This window comes from Cibotium barometz, chromosome 50, assembly GCF_041138505.1.
Source record: "Cibotium barometz isolate CiBa-2024 chromosome 50, ASM4113850v1, whole genome shotgun sequence".
NCBI classification, from domain to species: Eukaryota; Viridiplantae; Streptophyta; class Polypodiopsida; order Cyatheales; family Cibotiaceae; genus Cibotium; species Cibotium barometz.
The window spans coordinates 16,523,953-16,545,792 of NC_141095.1; positions in this window are offsets into that span (position 1 = coordinate 16,523,953).

The window sequence follows — 21,840 nt, forward strand, 5'->3', positions numbered from 1 at the left end:
ATTAAGGAATATGTTTATTTATGTCAAACAGTGTGGTAGTATTAATTAGAAAACAAATTGATGCGTGAGTAGGGTGGAAAGTGGGAGGATGGAATGCCTTGACGGCACCATCCTACGGACGGGTGGACCCGATTAGTCGGGTAGCTTTCCAACAGATTAAGTGAAAGCCCTACGTTAGATAGTTAGCTTCTTGGGCAACTCTATTCTAGAAGACTAGGACAGCGGCTGTGCCTTGCATAAGATGAGGAAAAAAGCGTTGTCTCTAGAAATCAAGTCTAGTAGTTGCCCAATTTTTGATCAATTGCCCTATGGGTGATTTGATGTTTAGAAAATCACGCTCCCCCTGCGGGATAGAGCTAGGTCATACCTATGAATCGTATCCTTGAATCTCTACAGGGTCAAGGTGTCGATGAATAGGAAATTTTTCCCAAGATAAGACTTAGCGGACTATCTTAAGTGTTTCTCCCATTTTTAGAGGGAGGAACCTTACACATTGTTAGTGGGCTGCCTAGATTCAAGTATGATGGGAATATGCATGTTTGTGAAGCCTGTCAGTTTGGAAAGTAGACAAGGTTGCAGTTTCCAGAGAAGGCAACATGAGTAGCAGGCCACTTGAGATAGTACATAGTGATGTATGGGGTCCTGCACAAAACCCATCTATCAAAGGCAATTTATACTATGTGACATTCATTGATGATTTCAGCAGGATGACATGGATATACTTTCTCAGAGAGAAAAGTGAAGTGTTGGAAAAGTTTATGGATTTCAAAGCTTGCAATATGGTTCTTGGATTAAGTGTTTGAGGTTGAGGACAGATGGAGGTGGTGAATACACCTCAAATGCTTTGGAGCATTTCTTGAGGAAGCATGGTATAAGAAGGCAATTGACTTGCAGGTATACACCTCAGCAAAATGGTGTGGCTGAGAGAAAGAATAGAGTCATATGTGAAGTGGCTAGGGTGATGCTCAATGAAAAGAGCATGCCAGATTATTATTGGGTAGAAGCTTGTGCTACTGCAGTGTATATACTGAATAAAACACCTATAGCAGCCATACATGGAAGTACGCCAGAGATACGGCTTATAGGTTATAGGCCAGACATTGGACACCTCAAAGTTTTTGGATGCTTAGCTTATGTACATGTGCCTGATGAGAGAAGGAGGAAGTTGGATCCTAAGGTAGAAAAGTGTGTGTTTGTTGGATATGCATAGGATCGTAAGGCATACAAATGCTACAATCCACAAACTAGACAAGTGGTTATCTCACGAGATGTGGTGTTTGATGAGCTTGCTAGTTGGTACAAAGCAAAGGATGAGGGTGTCATTGAGTCACTTGAAGCTGATGTGCATGTGAACTTGCCACAAGCAAGTTCTAGTTCTACTTCCATGTCTGGGCCAGCAGTAGAGGCTGAGAGTAGTACTGTACGTCCATGGTCAGGACGTTTGAGGCATGAGAATGTGAGCACTGGGAGTAGTGCTGTGGACAAAGGAAAGAAGAAGGTTGAAGGAATTGGAATTACAGGTTATGAGTCGTCCAGTTTAGAGAGTTTGGATGAGGAACTTGGCATACCTGTTTTACGCACACTTGGTGCTAGGCAGGATAGATATGTGCCACCACATGCTAGAGTGACAGGTGTTCAGAGTGATCCGCATGCATTGCGGAGATCCCAAAGGGTCAGATATCCAGTTGGTTGACATATCGAGATTTTGCTATGCATTATGCATATATGACGTCTTTGGTGAAGCATGTGGAACCTACATGCTATATAGAAGCTATTGGAAATCATGTATGGGAGAAAGCAATGGATGTTGAGATGGACGCATTGGTTCATAATGACACATGGGATTTGGTTGCATTACGACAGGACGAAAATGTTATTGGTTGTAAATGGGTTTACAAAGTGAAGTGCAAGTCTGATGGTTCCATTGAGCGACATAAAACAAGATTGGTAGCTAAGGGTTATGCACAAACCCAAGGTTTGGACTATGATGAAACATTTAGTCCAGTGGCAAAGATGGGAACAGTGAGAGCAATCATTGCTATGGCTACAGCTAATGGTTGGAAAATGCATCAAATGGACGTCAAAAATGCATTTCTAAATGGTGATCTACAAGAGGAAGTGTATATGGCACAGCCAGAAGATTATGTACACCCAAGATATCCCAGTCATGTATACAGATTGAAAAAGGCATTATATGGTTTGAAGCAAGCACCTCGTGCTTGGAGTGATAAGATGAGCAGATATCTTATCTCTCTTGGATTTCAAATTTCTACAGCAGATTCTTCACTCTATGTGAAGAAAACAGATCATGGGATTGTTTTACTTGTCATCTATGTGGATGACTTGATTATCACAGGTGATCATGGTACAGATGTGATGCATGTCAAGAAAGCATTGAGTGGGCAATTTGACATGAAAGACTTGGGTGAGCTGAGATACTTTCTTGGAATTGAAGTGATCAAAGACCATGCAGGTACATGGTTAGTGCAACGCCAATATGCATTGGATATGTTGGCAAAATATGGCATGATAGGGTGTAAGCCTATGAGTACACCTTTGGAGCAAAATGTGAAGTTGCGGGCTAATTTTGGTGAGGAGTTGGATGATCCATCTATGTACAGAAAGATGGTTGGTAGTCTCATTTACATGACTATCACACGCCCGGATTTGAGTTATGCTGTTGGGGCTAGTAAGCCAGTTTATGCAGAGCCCCAGAAAACCTCATTTGGATGCAGTGAGACGCATTATGCGATATGTAAAGGCCACTGCAAATTATAGTCTACTTTATGAGAGTGGTAAAGGCTTGGATATACATGGCTACACAGATGCTGATTGGGCAGGTAGCTTATATGATAGGAGGTCTACTAGTGGTTATGCCTTTACACTTGGAAGTGACGTGGTGAGTTGGAGTAGCAAGAAGCAACCTACAGTTGCTTTATCCAGTACAGAGACTGAATACAGGGGTGCAGCCATTGCTACTTGTGAAGGAGGTGCAACCATTGCTACTTGTGAAGGAATTTGGTTAAAGAGTCTCTTGGCAGATTTGGGTGAGCCTATTGATGGCAAAGTTTTCATTCATTGTGATAACATGAGCAGTATACAGTTGGCAAAGAATCCAATATTTCATGCAAGGACCAAACACATAGAGGTTCATTATCACTTTGTCAGAGAGAAGGTGCTAGATGGTACAGTTGATCTACAGTATGTGAAGACTGATGAGAGCAGGTGGCTGACATCTTTACCAAGCCACTTAGCAGGGAGAAGTTTGAGTACTTCCGTACTATGTTGGGAGTACATGGGATGAGCGTGAGGGGGAGTGTTGAGAGTCATGATATCCCAAGCTCATCTACATCTTCATCGGCAGTACATCATGAGCTTGAGAGGGGCTGTTGAGATTCAAGCTCGATGTCAGTGTGTGCCAGCTATGCTATGTGCTGGCATGTTAGGTAGGAACATGTGTGAGACATAAATGACCGCGTCCAGCAGCTGGTCATAGTGTGTGGACATTAGCTAGGGTTAGATGTGTGTGGACACAACTCATAGAGTGTTGTGTGTATTATGGATTATGGCTTTATGCATTGTGTGAGAAGGGAGATGGCTTCCCTCTATGGTTAGGGTTTGCAATATACATTAGGGTTTGCTCCTGTGTGTGTGTCTCCTCTCCCTCTACCTATTTTTCAACAACTAGGTCTTACCTATGGATCGTTAGACTTAGTGGACTATCTTAAGTGTTTCTCCTATTTTAGAAGGGGGGGAACCTTACATTAGAATATTTCTTTTAGATGCAAAAATTGTGGGAATTACTCTTTTGGAATAACATAAAAACAACTTTCTTTTCCACAAAATTTTGGAAAATTTTGCTATAACCTCCTTTGTATGGCTAACCATTCCTCATTTTTATTATTCTTTATTTAACTTAAATTAACCCAAATTAGATTCATAGAACTCTAATCTACACGATTTTCTAAATTCAAGGGAGTAAACAATAAGAAGAGTTTAATTAATCTCTTAGTTAATCTTTCTAGGATTAAGAAAGGCTAGAATGTAAAGAAGAGAAGGGGGTGGCCTTTTTCTCAAAGGCATAGCACTTGAATTTAATTCAATCAACTGCAAAACATAAAAATCAAGAAAACCATAGATTTAAAATTTGTAAATAAGTAAGAAAATTAACTTACATGGAGCTTGTAAGCTCTCCTTTGGCTTGAGGGATTGAGGGTTCTACTCTTGTTTCGAAGCAAGAGTGGCCACCAATTCACTTTGGAGAGGATTAGGCCAAAAACAATTGAATTATTAAGAAATTCAAGTAGAGCAACAGTGCATAAACACCATTAAGCTTTTACAAAGGGGGAAGCTTCTATTTATAGAAAAAAGTGAGCCTCTAACCAAGCAAACTGATTCTAGAATTTTCCAAATCAGTTTGGTCATTTTTTGACCATTTTTGGGTAAGTTCAGGTTACTTTTTGGGTCTAGTTTTGAAATAGGAGAGAGGAGAGATGAAAATATCTCATTTTATTGATTTAAAATTGGGGGTAATGATGAGAAAAATGTGCCTACTTCATGAGGGGAGATCCCCACTCTGAGGTGTCAAAATTCAGTTTTTTAATTGTTTTCTTTGGTCCTTAGTCCACTCTTCATCTTATGTGAGCATTTACTCATTTTTTTTGGGGGGGGGGGTTCTTTTATTCTTCAATTTATCTCCTCCCTACATTTGGATTAATCTTATTGGTCCATAAGAACCTTAATCCAAAAAATTTAGAAAATCTGGATCCTTAGGCTAAGGTCTTTTGTACACATTATAATTTATTTCTAATGCACCTTAGGAATTTCTTTTTAAACTTTTGTTTCAAGGGAATTTATTTTAATAAGAAGGAATATTTTTCCATCCAAAAATATCTAAAAATTGAATTATCTCTCTCTAGAATATTTTCTCTCTCTAGGCTAAAACAGGTGTAAAAACAAGATCTTTTATTATTCTAAAAAGGGGATTGATTACAAGGGAAGAAACTAGACATCTTGAGGGGCTGGGGAGGAATCTTACAAGTATGGACAAGTTGATAGATAATCTACTTAACCAATTTGTCCAACATTAGTAAAAGGACAACCCCAGCTAGTTCCTCAAGCTGGATAGCCTCACTTATTTCCAACAAAGAGATATGTTTTCATGCATACTTTTCCACACCAAAATGATACAAGAGTGTCTATTACTAAGGCCTAGACAATGATAATAACAATTTTATGATCATTTTCCACAAAATCCACGATACAACTCATTATTGGTACCAAGAAAAACTAGTAGGGTTGACTCTAGCATCACGATAATGCTCCCTACACTAAGGTAGTCCTTAGCCCCGCTAGTTACTCCATAGAGTCAGCAGAATCTCTAATGATTTCCCCTTATCTTGAGGTAGGCCTCATATATGCATGTAAGGTACTCTTTGAGATCTTTTTTCCTTGTGAGAAACTTATCTACCAAGTCTCCCTCATTCATACGCTCGGACTCTAAACTACATAAGTAGGCCACTCGTGTCTTGTTATGCACTTGGCAAAGTACAATAAGTGCATCTTAAGCCTACTTGGCATTTTTATATAAGTAAATAATTCTCCTTTTCACATAAAGTTCCACCAATGCATGTGCATGCTTGCCATCCTACCTAGCTTGTTCTACTCTTGGAGGTGTGGAGGTGGCGGATGCCACAATTACACAACTAAACTAGTATCGTTATCCAATGTAAATGTACTATTCTGTGTTGGTGAGAGACAAGGCATGCCTCAATGCCAATAATGTTATTCCAAAGCCCTTTTGTAACCAATACATTATGTATCATAGAGGACCATAGCAAGTAGTTGGTCTCGTCACATCCTCAGTAGAAAGCATCCTAAATACATTCAATACTTTTGCCATTTCATCTTATAAATAATGATCTCTGACATAAAATTTAAATATCCCAATAACTTTCACATCATGTCAATGCACCCATTGACATGATGACCACAGTACTAGTAGATCATTGTGATGATGAAGAAACCTACAAAGTGTATTAAAAATGGTAAAGTGTAAAGTAGAAATGCTATTAGTTGGGATGCAAAAGTTAATGACAATGATGAGGATGCTGATGAATGAAAATATTTAAGGAGGAGAGAGATCTTGAGATCTAGCAATAGCACACACACACTCACACAACAATGGAAGACTGAAATCTTCTTCTCCTTGTTGCTTTCAAAAGATGTTTATAAAAGATAATTGAAAACCAACATAAGTACTATAGTACAAGCAGTCATATTGTCAACTCCCCCTTAAGCAGTCATATTGTCAACTCCCCCTTAAGCTCAACATGCTAAGAAGGTGAGGTGGCAAGATAAGTATGCCATAACTTGATTTGAACTACGAAGCTTCTGTGATGCTCTAAAGTGTTGAAATAATACACCAAAATGTCATGTAACATTAGGGATACAAGCTTATGGTTCATATGGTCTATAGCCAACTTGGTGTGTACTTTAGGTGTGAAGAACCCCTTATTAAGAGCCAAAGATAGGGCCTTGGTGCCTAAAAGGGTATTGGGCTTGGTGTTTTTATCATGCTTTCATAATATAATCATTCTTGTGTTGTGCTTTCTCTTATGTGCTCAAGCTTCTCTCTCTCTCTCACTCTTCATCTCTTTGCACTTTGTAATTCCAACATGGTATCAGAGCCACCACCTCCACCTTGATCCTTCCTTCCCACCAAGTTCCTGATGACTAGCCCACTCATCATCTCCACCATGCTTATGCTTCTCTAATCATATCATCATCATCATCATCATCATCATCATACTTGCCTTTGATTTACATGGTTTTACATGGGCATCATCATATCATCATCATCATCATCATCATCATACTTGCCTTTGATTTACATGGTTTTACATGGGCATTAATATATAGCCATGAGTATTCATCTCAAGCTAATGTAGCCAGGTGTGATCCTTCAATCATCTTCTTCATATCCAGAGAGGAGCTTCTGCATATGGGCTTCTTAGCATAAAGGACCCTGTGCCAAAACACAATAGGTGAGATGTGGACCAGGAAGGGGAGGAGCCACAGTGAAGTTGGCCATCCAAGAGAAAGTGCAGGCAGTCGTGAGTGCAACTTGTTGGTTGGTGATCGCCATGTTGAAGGAGAACCAGGTTGATGATGCAGGATAGGACCTATATTTCTCTAAAGGAAGAAGAAGACAACCCTCTGCTACCCACCATCACCATGTAGACTCATTATTGCATTTTTCTTTCATTAACATGGTAGCTAATCGTTGTGTTTTCCATAGCCTGGCTAGCCTAGGGGGCAAGCCCACCAAGGGTAGCCGCCTAGGGGGTAAGCCCACCAAGGGCCTAAGCCTCAATACTAAGCAACAGCCAAACACATCATCATCTACAACCAACTAACAACTTTAGATCAGCAAAACATGCCTATTTTTTGGAGATAAGGTAAATCTATGCATAAGGTCAAAGTATGTAAGCAGCAATTCACATGGATACACAGTCTTTTGTATATGAGTTTGGGCTTACACTTTAATACCAACCAAAGGCTATCCTCATGGGCCCCATAATTGGATCTTCCATCAAGATGGCTATATTTGTCATTAGAAATTATATGGGCTTCAAAGACTTTATCAATAGCAACATGGGAAGAAACATACATCAGAGGCAAGAGCATGCTTTCAGCATCTGTGACTTTAACAAAATGGTCAGCACTATCTTTGGGAACTTCATGTTGAAATTTGAGCATAATGATGAGCTATGGTGGATCAAACACTAGAATCAACATCATTAACAAAGTGATTAGCAAATGATTAAGACGTAATTAGTGAATAATTAGCAAATAGATTAATGTAGGCATGGATACTCAAAAACTAGCAAATTCTCATTAGGGCTATGCCTCAATTTATAGAGTTTACATCAAGCATCAAATCCCATTGATTTCTCCATGATTCACTCCCAAAATATCTCCACCTCTTGCCTGATTCTCTCCACCTCTTCTCTTTTCCCTGAATATCTCCACACTCCTAAATTCTCTCATGCTACCCTTTATTCTCTCCCAGTAGATTCTTCTCACCTTTTCACAAGTTCTTTCACATTTACTCATCTTCTTTTATAGCCTCTAACCAAGGGCTTATTCCCGCACACACCCTATTCACTTGTATATTTCAACACCTCCCCTCAAGTGAATAATCCTAGCACACCTGGACCCTATACCAAGTTTCCCTCTTACTTGATAGCCCCTGACCAGTGCCTCAAGTCCCTAAACTCCATAGTCCTTGACACTCTCTCTCTCTATGTGTCCAAGGCTACTATAAGTGCCCGCGACCTTGACTAAAGTGCTCACACATACATCTACCACGTGGCCTACATCATCGGTGGCTCAGAGGTGGTTTTACTTTATTGGGGCAAGTTACATTGGGTTGTGGGGTCTCTCTCTCTCTCTCTCTCAGAAAAGATGATCCGACTCCACTTCCCTTGGAGCCTCCATGAAGTTTGCGGATGTCATTCCTTCTTCACTGGGTTTGCTGTAGATGGGTACATTCTTTAGTGTTGCTACAATGTTTTCATAATCTCCTTTGTCCACACTCTTCAGAAGTACAGCTAATGCTTCATCATCTTCTACCTTTTTGCCAATAGCTGCCAGCTGTTGCTTAATGCTTTTATATTTGTTCAAGTGTGTGATTAAAGGTTCACTTTCCTTCATGTCCAATTTGTAGAATTGCATTAACAGATTTATCTTGGAATTTTTTGCTTGTGTACCAAATAATTTATTGAGTTCATCCCATGCATCTTTTGCCCACTGTATCCCTATGATGTGATGAATGATTTCATCATTTAAACTGAGTGCAATAAGTCCCAATGCTTTTTCATTCCTGCTTTTCCACTCATTTTTCCCTCTCTCTGGGCATTCATCTCTCCCTTCAACTAATCCCCACAGATTTTTCCTCATCAGCAAATACATGGTTTTTGTCTGCCATGTATAAAACTGTTCCCCATTAAATTTGGCTATTTCCTGTGCTGAACTCATGGTGATGTGAAGGGGGTCTTACCTCTTGATCCAATTTCAAGATTCAAGGGCAGTGTCTACTCTTTTACAACTCAATCTGGTGTTTAATAGATGATTACAACAATTTTATCAGCATAAAATCATCAGAAATTACATTAAATTAAGGGTAACCAATTTGTACGGGATGGTTGGAGTATCAAACCAACTCCGATTTGCAATCTAAAGCTATAGGGATCTGTATCAAATACCTAATGGTTGATTTGAACCCTCAATTGCACCAAAATACAATGATTAGCATTGACTAATCACTAATTAGTAAATTAATGCTCTGGTTTGTGTGCAGAACACAGAGTATGCGGGGAGTCCAGATCTGGTGCCTTCCACTGCAAATGAGCTCAAATGCTTTCAAAGGCATCAATAGAAATGAGTCTAGTAGAGGATTAAGCCAAGAAACACAAGATTTGATCAAATATTGAAAGCTTAATCTCTATTTTACCAAAGTCACCTGCAGATTTGATGAAGAGCTTGGATCTCACTGTAGACTTGATAAAACTCAATTCTGTCTTCACCAGCTTGTAGAGGATGCTTTATTACCCCTTGGGCTAAGAGGAATTAGAAGGATTTGACTTGAGCAAGAAGAAATCTCCATTCTGCTTCAGAAAAACGGTGCCTCTTCATCTGCAAAAATCAGCACTTCTACGTGGTGGTTTGCTGCGTTTTTTTGCATAGGCTTGAAGCCAAGGATGTTAGCTAGCTAGTGTTAAAAGCTTATGCCCTAATTCTATGTGTGCAAGGTGCTAGAGATCCTCCACTGGATGGGGGTGAAGGGGAGAAGTGAAAAGTCACTAAAAATTTAATTTTTTGCTAATTATCTACTAATCTGGATTAATTAACTAATGGACTCATAAACCTGATGGATTCTAGGCATGGCTCTGATACCATGTTAAAATTTGAGCATAATGATGAGCTATGGTGGATCAAACACTAGAATCAACATCATTAACAAAGTGATTAGCAAATGATTAAGACGTAATTAGTGAATAATTAGCAAATAGATTAATGTAGGCATGGATACTCAAAAACCAGCAAATTCTCATTAGGGCTATGCCTCAATTTATAGAGTTTACATCAAGCATCAAATCCCATTGATTTCTCCATGATTCACTCTCCCAGAATATCTCCACCTCTTGCCTGATTCTCTCCACCTCTTCTCTTTTCCCTGAATATCTTCCAGAATATCTCCACACTCCTAAATTCTCTCATACTACCCTTTATTCTCTCCCAATAGATTCTTCTCACCTTTTCACAGGTTCTTTCACATTTACTCATCTTCTTTTATAGCCTCTAACCAAGGGCTTGTTCCCGCACACACCCTATTCACTTGTATATTTCAACACTTCATGGGCATCACTCGCACCATACATGCTTATCGTTCATATCTTCTATAGCCAATTTAGTGTGTATACTTTAGGTGCGAAGCACCCCTTAAGTAAGAGTCAAAAGATAGGGCATTGGTACCTATAGAAATAGTGGAGATCAATCTGACTGCTGCAGATGTGAAAGAGTTTAAGGATTGGAACCAAGGAGCCAGAAAAGTTATGTATTGGCTCTTTATCAGTATATAGAACACCATGATTGAGCACATACAGGATGCCAAGTCCCCCAAGGAGGCATGGGACACCTTGGTAAAACTCTATGAAATGAATACCAAGGCACGAAGGATACAGTTGAAGAATGAACTTCATACTATGGAGAAAAAGAGTATGTCTATGCATGACTATGCATTGAAGATCAAGGGTATTGTGGAATCCCTTGCATCTATTGGTGTTTCAGTAGATGATGATGATAAGGTGGAAGTCTATCTACATGGTCCAGGGCCACAATACAAGGCGTTCAAGATGTCTATTCAGACTCGGGAAAACATTTCCAATTTCACAGATTTGGTGTTTGCTGCTGATTATAGAAGAGAAGAGCTTAGGTGAAGACCAACAGCCTTCACAAAACAAAAATAGTTCAGAGCAACAAGCCTTCTACACAAGTTAAGGAAGAGGATGAGGTAGAGGAGGCCGTGGATGCAGTCAAGGAGGTGGCTGAACAGGTAATCAGAATTATGGGCAGCAGCAGCAACACAACAACAGTCTTAGAATTCACAACAACAACAACACGCAGGTGGAAGAGGCCAATTCAGAGGCAAGGGGAGTCAAAGAGGTCATGGAAATTGGCAAAGGTAGTATAATGATACACGTGGATGCTTTTATTGTGGTAAGCCTGGACATGTACAGGCAGATTGTTACAAGAAGCAGGCTGACATGCAAAATGGAAAATTGCAGCAAAACAACTATGCATCCTGGAGCAGAAACAATGAGGATAATGAAAAGTTATTTGTTATGTAGCATGTCGTTAATGCCATGTCTGAAAATGTTAAAGCAGCACATAAAGATGATGTATGGTACATTGATTCTTCAAGTGCTTTGAACCACATGACAAGTCATGGGGAGTGGTTCAAGGAGATGAAAAACCTTGAAAGACCAGGTTTTGTGGAAACAGGGGATGACACTGCTCATCCAATTGCCCATGTTAGAGATGTGCCATTGTCTATGCAGGATGGCAAAGTGAAGTACCTTGCAGATGTACTTCATGTTTCGAACATAACAACAAAGAATCTGGTTTCAGTTGGCTAGATGATTGAGCAAGGTTTGTAGGTCCGGTTTAATCCTGATGGGTTGTTATGTTGAAGACTTTAAAGACAAGTGCAGGTTGGTTGCAAAAGGCAACAGAGTGCAGAATGTTTACATTGAATGTAAACATGCCTGAAGTGAGTGTTGCGATGTTTGCAAATGGTTAAGGAATTGTTGCAGACACAGACATTTGGCATAAAAGAATTGGACATGTGAATGTGCAGAGAATGAAGTCTATGCAGACTAAATTAAAAACAGGCACATTGCTGAGATTGCGCGAGCATTGATGGGAGAGAAGAATATGCCGCATAGCTATTGGGCTGAGGCTATTTTTACAGCAGTTTACATTATGAACAGGACTCCAACTGCAACCATACATGATGTAACTCTAGAGGAGAGGTTTACTGGTAAAAAACCTAATTTGTCTCATCTGAAAGTCTTTGGATGCATTGCATATGTGCATGTGCCAGATGAGCTGAGAACTAAGCTAGATCTAAAAGTTGAAAAATGTGTGTTTATTGGGTATTCCCTTGAGCAAAAGGGATACAGGTGTTATAACCCTGCTACACGTGAGTTGAGGGTAAGCAGGGATGTTGTTTTTGATGAGATGAGTAGTTAGTATGCTGTTGAAAAAGAAGCTGTTGGGGCTGATGTGAGTGGAAATGTGGTTGCACAGAATGCAAGTCAGTAATCACAGTCTTTAAGTGGACTAGGAGAGTCCTCATCTAGTGGTTCAGTTGATAGACCATGGAGTGACAGGCTGCATCATAATACCAGTTTTGCAAATATGATTAGTACATCACATAAAGACAAAGAGAAAGTGGTTGAGCCCCTTAGTATGCCTGACATTTCAGCATGGCATTCTCATATTGATGGAGAGTCTAGTGGCTCAGAGATGAGCCTTGAGGATCTTGGGATACTAGCTATGAGAACACCTGGTGTAAAGAAGGCTATGGAAGCCATGAATGCAAAGCTACGAAGATTTGGGAGAGTGAAGAATCATGTGCAGAGGTTTACCTATGATGGTTATGTGGCACATCACTATGCATACATGGCAAAAGTTGTGTAGGTTGTAGAGCCCACATGCATTGATGAGGCTATTGAAAATGTGTGTTGGGAGGAGAAAGCTATGGATGAGGAGATGGATGCATTATATGGAAATGAGACTTGGGATTTAGTGCAATTGCCTGAAGGCAAGAAAGCCATTGGATGCAAGTGGGTGTACAAAGTAAAACATAACAATGATGGAAGCATAAGCAGGTACAAGGCTAGATTGGTAGCCAAAGGATATGCGCAGACATATGGCATTGATTATGAGGAAACTTTCAGCCCAGTTGCCAAGATGGCAACAGTGAGAGTTGTGATAGCAGTGGCTGCATCAAAGCAATGGTCTTTACATCAGATGGATGTAAAGAATGCATTATTGCATGGGGATTTGCACAAGAAGAGGTGTATATGTTGCAGCCACCTGGTTATGAGGATGTGAGTCACCCCGAGCATGTTTGTAGGTTGAAGAAAGCCTTGTATGGCTTAAAACAAGCACCAAGAGCATGGTCTGACAAGATTTCTGAATATCTTGTCACTATTGTTTTTCATATAGCCAATGCAGATTTCTCGCTGTATGTGAGACACAGTGATAGAGGGGTTGTGCTTGTTGTCATCTATGTAGATGACCTGATCATTACAGGGGACCATGATGCAGAGATCTTTGATGTAAAGATCTTGCTTAGGCAGAAGTTTGAGATGAAGGATCTGGGGGAGCTCAGATATTTTTTGGGCATTGAGGTGATTAGGTCACCACATGGTATTGGATTACTACAGAGACAATATGGCTTGGACATGTTGTCCAAGTATGGTATGACAGGCTGTAAGCCTATCTCAGTGCCATTGGATCAGAATGGCAAGTTGAGTGCAGATTCGGGAGAGACTTTGGAGGATCCTACTATGTATAGGTGCATAGTAGGAACCTTGATCTACATGACGATCACCAGGCCAAATTTGAGCTATGCTGTTGGGTTGGTGAGTCAGTTTATGCAGGTTCCTCGGAAGCCTCATTTGGATGCATTGAGACGCATACTGAGATATGTGAGGTCTACTTTGCATTGTGGACTGTTTTATGAAACTGGGACAGAGATATGTGTACATGGGATTGGGCTGGTAGTATCTCAAATAGAAGATCTACTAGTGGCTTCATGTTTTCTTTAGGGAGTGCTGTTGTGACTTGGAGCAGCAAGAAGCAGCCTACGGTTGCTCTATCCAGTACAGAGGCCGAGTACAGAGGTGCTGTTATGGCAGCATGTGAGGTAGCTTGGTTGAGAAAGCTACTTGCAGATTTGGGTCTATCAGTGGATAGACAAGTTGTAACTTTCTGTGACAACATTAACAGTACACAGTTGGCTAGGAACCCAGTTTTTCATGCTCGCACGAAGCATATAGAGATCCGCTACCATTTTGTCAGAGAGAAGGTTTTTGTAAGATTCCTCCCTCCGGCTTTTAAGGTGTGCAGGTGTAAGAACCTCCCCTTCTAATCTTATAATTATTCCCCTCTCTGAAATAAAAGAAAGATCCTATTTTGGCCTAGAGAGAGAAAATATTCTAGAGAGAGATTATTCAATTTTTAGATATTTTTGGATGGAAAAATATCTCTTCTTATTAAAATAAATTCCCCCGAAACAAAAGTTTAAAAAGATTTTCAGAAGGTGCATTAGAAATCAATTATAATCTGTTCAAAAGGCCTTATCCTAAGGGTCCAGATTTTTGAAAAATTTTAGATTAAGGTTCTGAGGGGCCAATTAGATTAATCCAAATGTAGGGAGGAAATAAATTGAAGAAACAAAGAAAATCCCCCAAAAATGAGTAAATACTCACATAAGATGAAGAGTTGACTAAGGACAAGGATATTAGTTAAAAAAGAAGAGATATTTAGAGAAATGATGCATTTTTGACACCTCAATGTGGGGGAATTCCCCTCATGAAGGAGGTGCCTATTTCACATGTGTGGTTGAGTTTTAAACTCACAAATAATGAGATATTTTTATCTCTCCTCTCTCCTGCTTTAACTAGATCCAAAAAGTGAGCTAAACTGACCTAAAAATGGTCAAAAATTGACCAAACTGATCTGAAAAATTCTAGAATCAGTTTGCTTGATTAGAGGCTCACTTTTTCCTATAAATGAAGCCTCCCCCTTTGTAAATGGATAATAGTGTTTTATGCACTGTTACTCTGCTTCTCCCTAGAGTCAAAAACTGTAAATTTATTAATAATTAATTAGTTTTTGACCATTCCCTCTTCTAAAGAATTGGTGGCCACTCTTGTTGCAAACAAGAGTAGATCCCTCAAACCATCAATCCAAAGGTGTGAGATCCCTGTTCCCACCGAGCAACAATTTCGAGGTACTAGCAGCAGCGGAAGTAGCACTTCTCGCGCGGGACAGGGTCCCACATTCGGAGCCTCGTCCACGGATATCCGGACAAGAGACTAATCTGTCGGTTTTTCCAAAACCGGACTCGGAAAAACTTCCCTTACCCGGAAAGCACGGCCGATTCCACCAGGATAACTTTTTACTCTAACGTAGTCAAGACTATTACTGATCAAGCTGATCCGATTGCACCTATAAAGGTACTCGTCCAGATCAAGGAAGAAACTTGCACTTGGATCATTGGAATCAACGCTTTTTTCCCCATCAAGAGGCACAGCCGTTGATTCCTATCCATAGAACAATTACTATCCGGGATTTACTTTATCTATCGTAATAACAAAAATTGAGTCTCGATTTACGGATCCATCAGTCCAGCCTAACCCCATCCGATCCCATGGGTTAGCCAACCGCCCAACCACTGTAGTGATGGGATCCAATTTGGAATTTGGTTAGGTTTTGTCCCGGGTACCAAGGAAAAGAGTTCCAAGGCCCCCTAGCCGGAAGTTCATGCAAACATAAAATTAGGCACACCACTTACACACCCAATATGAAATTGCCTTTTTCTTAGCATCAGCTAAGTTTAAAACAATCCTTTAATGAAACCATAGTACCATTGATCACAGTCTTCCAAATTATCCGGTTGATTCTCAAATTTCCCATCATTCCTTCATCAGAGTATCTATGGCATCATTGGCAACTAGAATGCTCACCACCTGTCCACTCAGGGGCCTTTTCAATAGTTCCTAGCCCATAATACTCGGCAATATAATCACTTATAAAAATCAAGATGGACTCTCGTTGAAGATCAGCAAGATCAACCCAACAGATCCATAAAAAGAGCCATGGACTCATCCATTGAAGACCAGCAAGGTCAATCAACCAGATCCATGCCCGATTTTAGAAAAACAACTCTTACTCCTTGTTCCAATATCTTCCTCGACGCACGCGTGGGTATCCTAGGCGACCCAGAGCCCGAGCACCGTATGGTCAGCACCCTCTAGGATCCTTTGCAGGTGACCTAGCGCTTCACTCATAGGCCGCTTCCTTGGTCCCTCATCCACCGTACCGGAAGCTCACCATTTTAATCGAACCGAGGCTGGTCAAGACCTCGGCCGACTTTGCTACGCGAGACGTCCTCCATTAACTCTCCGCCAGCAGTTGCAACTTTATCAATTAGGTCTCCACGACCTTAATCACAAGACGGTCAAAATGCTTCCCCAGCATTCTTGACATAAAACAGCCATTTACAAACAACGTTTACAAACAGTTTACAAATACAGTTTCTATATTAACTCTCATTTTTCCACATTATCCCTCATTAATCCACATTACTTATTCCACATTCCATTTATATGTGTACTCATCCAATCACCTCATTTTCCATCTCTTCACTTCAGATTCCTTCACATCACATATCATATATTCACATCCATATTCACATCCATACATCCACGTCCACATCCACATTCACATCCATACATCCACATCTACATGCTTATCTCCATTTTCACATCCACATTCATGCATCCACATCTACATGCATACATCCATACATACACATCCACATTTACATCCATGCATCCACATCCACATCCCATATCCACATTCATGCATCCACATCCACATCCTCATTTATACATCCACATCCCATATCCACATTCATACATACACATCCATACCACATCTACATGCTTATCTCCATTTTCACATCCTCATTTATACATCCACATCCCATATCCACATTCATAGATACACATCCATATCCATATCCACATCCACATGCATACATCCATTATCACGTCCTCATTCATACATCCACATCCACATCCATATATCCACATCCACATGCATACATCCATTATCACGTCCTCATTCATACATCCACATCCACATTCTCATTCACATCCACATCCACATGCATACATCCATTATCACGTCCTCATTCATACATCCACATTCCCATTCACATCTATACATCCTTATCTACATGCACATTCACATCCATACATCCACATCTATATCCTCATTCACATCCATACATCCACATTCATGCATCCACATCTACATGCATACATCCATACATACACATCCACATTTACATCCATGCATCCACATCCACATCCTTATTCACATCCATACATCCACATTCATGCATCCACATCTACATGCATACATCCATACATACACATCCATATCCACATCCACATTCTCACCCTATCACAACCCATATACATCTTATCCCATCACATACACTTCTTACCGCATCCCATACACATCTTATCACTTCTTAACTCATCTTATCACATCCTAACTCATCTCATATGCATCTTATCATATCTTAATTCATCTTATCACCTCTTATCACATCTTATACACCTCTTATCACATCCTATCACATCTCATATCTATTTATAGAATACAAGAGAACTCTTATATTTGATATAAGATTTCTTTACACATTTATTTATGCATAAATTCCATTTAAGGAGATTAATACTTTCGAAGTAAAAATCAATCTTTTATGCATCTTCCTATGCATAAATTTATTTTAAATGAAAATGACACTTTTGAATTAAAATTCAATCTTTTATGCATCTTCCTATGCATAAATTCAATCTTTTATGCATCTTCCTATGCATAAATTCAATTTAGATGAGAATGACACTTTTGAATCAATCTTTTATGCATCTTCCTATGCATAAATTCAATTTGGTAGGAATTACACTTTTAGAATAACAGAATTTCTCTTATGCATCTAAGTTATGCATAAAATCCATTTATGATGAAAATCACACTTTTAGTATAAAAAGAATATCTTTTATGCATACTTCTATGCATGAAATCCAAATATGATAAAAGTTACACTTTTATAATAAAATAATCAACTCTTATGCATACTTCTATGCATGAAATTCAATTGTGATAAAAGTAACACTTTTATAATAAAATAATCAACTTTTATGCATACTTCTATGCATGAAATTCAATTGTGATAAAAGTAACACTTTTATAATAAAATAATCAACTTTTATGCATACCTCTATGCATGAAATCCAAATATGATAAAAGTAACACTTTTATAATAAAATAATAATCTTTTATGCATACCTCTATGCATGAAATTCAATTAAGCTAAAAGTAACACTTTTATAATAAAATAATAATCTTTTATGCATACCTCTATGCATGAAATTCAATTAAGCTAAAAGTAACACTTTTACATTAATCTAATAATCAATTTCTCTATGATTACAATGAATATCTTTCAATTAATCTAGGATGATAATTCCTAGAATATGGTAGGAAGTCCTCTTTTCATGCTTTGAATGAAATTATTTTATGCGTATTTTTTATAAAAATTTTGCCATAGCTCCGCTGCTATGACTGATAAATCTCAATTTTTCTAAGGGATAAAGCTTATCATTAATGAAATAATTAGAATGAACTCTAATTGGATCATTAATCCATAATGGATTGAATCATCAATATACATAAACCAAAAGCATAGAAAAAAGCCATTAATTTGGCCTCAAGCATAGATTAATCTTGGATTAAGGAAAAGCTTTATGAAAAGCTTCATTTTGATTGAGAATGGGTCATGAGTATGACCATTTCTTGAGTGAGAGAGAGCATTTACATAAAAACCATTTGAATTAAGCATAAATGGAAATTTATATAATTCTTAACTATCATTAATCAATTAACTTCAATAGCATTCATCAATTTTATGTAATTCCTAACTATCATTAATCAATTAACCTCAATAGCATTCAAAAACCATTCCAATTAAGCTTCTCAAGCTTGAGAGGGGTTGAGAAGAGAGAAGCATTGAGAAATTATAGAAAAGATCAAAATTCACCATTTACCTTCAATTTCCTTGATTCTTTGTTCACGGTAGAGGCCCCCAACCAATCAATTGGTTAAGTATGTTGATGGAGCCACTAATGGGGATTGAAGAAAGAGGGAAGCTCCAAAAACTAGCGAATTATTAATGAATTCACAGTTCTTGGCTTAGGTGGAGTAGAGTAATGATGCATAAACACTATATATTTTTCAACAAGGGGAAGGCTTCTATTTATAGGAAAAATTGAGCTCCTAACCAAACAAACTGATTCTAGAATTTTCTAAATCAGTTTGGTCAATATTTGACCATTTTTAGGTCAGTTAAGCTAACTTTTGGAACTAGACTTGAATTAGGAGAGAGGAGAGATGAAATATCTCAATTTTTATGAGTTTAAAACTCATTCAAGCATGTGAAATATGCACCTCCTTTAAAGAACTCCCCTTCCTTACATATGTGTCAAAATGGAATCATTATACCCAAAATATCTCATATTTTTAATATTGCTCATAGTTTTTTACTAATAAACCTTGTACATTTTCAACTCTTCATCTTATGTGAGCATTTACTCATTTTTGGATACCCAAAATATCTCATATTTTTAATATTGCTCATAGTTTTTTACTAATAAACCTTGTACATTTTCAACTCTTCATCTTATGTGAGCATTTACTCATTTTTGGGTATCTTCTTTTACAAAATTGGATTTATCTCCTCCCTACACATGGATTGATGCTATTGGCCCATAGGAACCTTAATTGGACCATAATCCAAAAATTTCTGAAAATCTAGACCCTTAGACTAAGGTCCTTCATACTCATTTCCAATTAATTCCAATTGCACATTGGAAAGTTCTTTTTGAATTTCTGTTTCAGGGGAACTTATTTTAATAAGATGAGAAATTTTTCTATCTATAAATATTCAAAATCTGAATATTCTCTCTCTAGAATATTCTCTCTCTCTAAGTCAAAACAGTTAGAAACAAGGTCTTTTATATTTCTGAAGAGGGGATTGATTACAGGGAAAGATGCTGGACATTTTGAGAGGCTGGGGAGGAATCTTACATTCTCTCCCACTTGAAAAACGCGAGATGTCCTCATCTCGCAAACTTGGGATAATTTCGCAAGATGCACAAACATGAGACTTAGAGAAAAATTTAATTAAGATTAACCACCAAATAAAAAAGTCTCAAGGAGAGTAAGGGTCAAGACAAGAACAAGATTTAAACTTTATTCATTCTTGGAACATATACAGTAAAGATAAAAGAACTCTTTACACTTCCATAAGTCCGTCCATCATATGATCACAAAAGCAACACTCACAAGCTGCGCACGTATAAGGTAACTCATCTATAGGAATAATTTTGTTGGTTATTGCCGCACCTATCTCAGTGGTATGAGGTGATCTAACAAAAGGACCTCTGAGAGGCAAACCAAAAACGGGGTAAAGGCATATCTTCTGATGAGGAAGAAAACACGCCAGTAAGAAGACCCGCTCAAAAAACCCAAGACGTCTTGATCTCATGACGCAGTAGTATCGGGGACCCAAACCCAAGGCTTCAATAACCATGGCCAAGCGGACATTGTTACGAAAGTGCTGCTGACCCCAGGGTGTTACCTTAGTTATGTCTTGATAGGTCCGCCATTTGGTTTGAGCTACAGACGTTCCCAAGTGAGGAAAAAGTGAGCGCTCATACTGTTCTATAAAATCTTTCTTCACAGACTCACTTGCGTCTTGAAGGTGAGAAATCATCATGGATAAAACTAATTCCTGTTGCCAAGCCATGAAGGAGATTAAGAAGAAGGGAGATCGATAGAAGTAAGATTACTGTGAGCGACAGGTAAAAGTTACGACTTATATAAAGGAAGGAACTAGCGTATAGAAGCCAACGCTATCTTGCCACTGAAGTTTTACCGTCTTTCCATGATTTGGGTTTGGCACATATTTCTATGAAATACATTAAGAACTTTGAGATGAGGAGGTAAAAGAAGCTTGTAGGCTAAGTCACCTACTTTCATTGAATTCAGATATAAGGCTCACAATATCTGGGGGATAACTTCTTATACTCCCCAAGAGATAAAGAACTTCTTTTGGGCCGTACTCGAATGAAAACCAAAACCTTGGTATCCAAAACACCGATTTTCACTTCTGAACTCATTGTTCTGAATCCTTAAAACAGCGTGACTCTTGAGAAGTATTCTTGGGAGAGGGTCTTCCTTTTTTAAACAGAATCTTTCTTTTATTTTAGAGAGGGAATAATTATAAGATCAAAAAGGGAGATTCTTACTCCTGTATACCTCGAAGGTTGGGGAGGAATCTTACATTCTACCTCACTTAAAAAAGTGCGAGATGTCCTCATCTCGCAAGGTAGAGGACAACTCTTTTTCTTAAGATCCAATTTTATTCTAGGGTTCCTTATATTCTGGTCAACCCAACAGAATACTGGGATAAATATCCCTTAGAACTCATCATTAAATAACAATTCATTCAGATCATATCATTCATATCTTTAACATGATAAAGGTCCATTAGACCGAAAAATTTCCTTCTGAACATTCCTCCACGGGAATTTCAGTCAAGTAAGTTCTCAATTTGTCATCCCTTAACACTTGATCTAATGGTCAAGTGTTAACAGTAGCAATTTGACAGCACAATCCACTAATCTCATAGTGATTTGCTGAAATCATTATCATCATTTATCATCACAGGGACTCGTCCCATTCATCCTCATTGTAGTTTTGCTCAGGTTATTATATTTCAACTAAATTTCAGAAATCATCATTTTTCAATCAGAATCCAAATCAATTCATCAGTTCTCAAACAAAATTAAAATCATATCAACCACATTCGAAATCATCATCTAGATAGCATTAACGCTTATA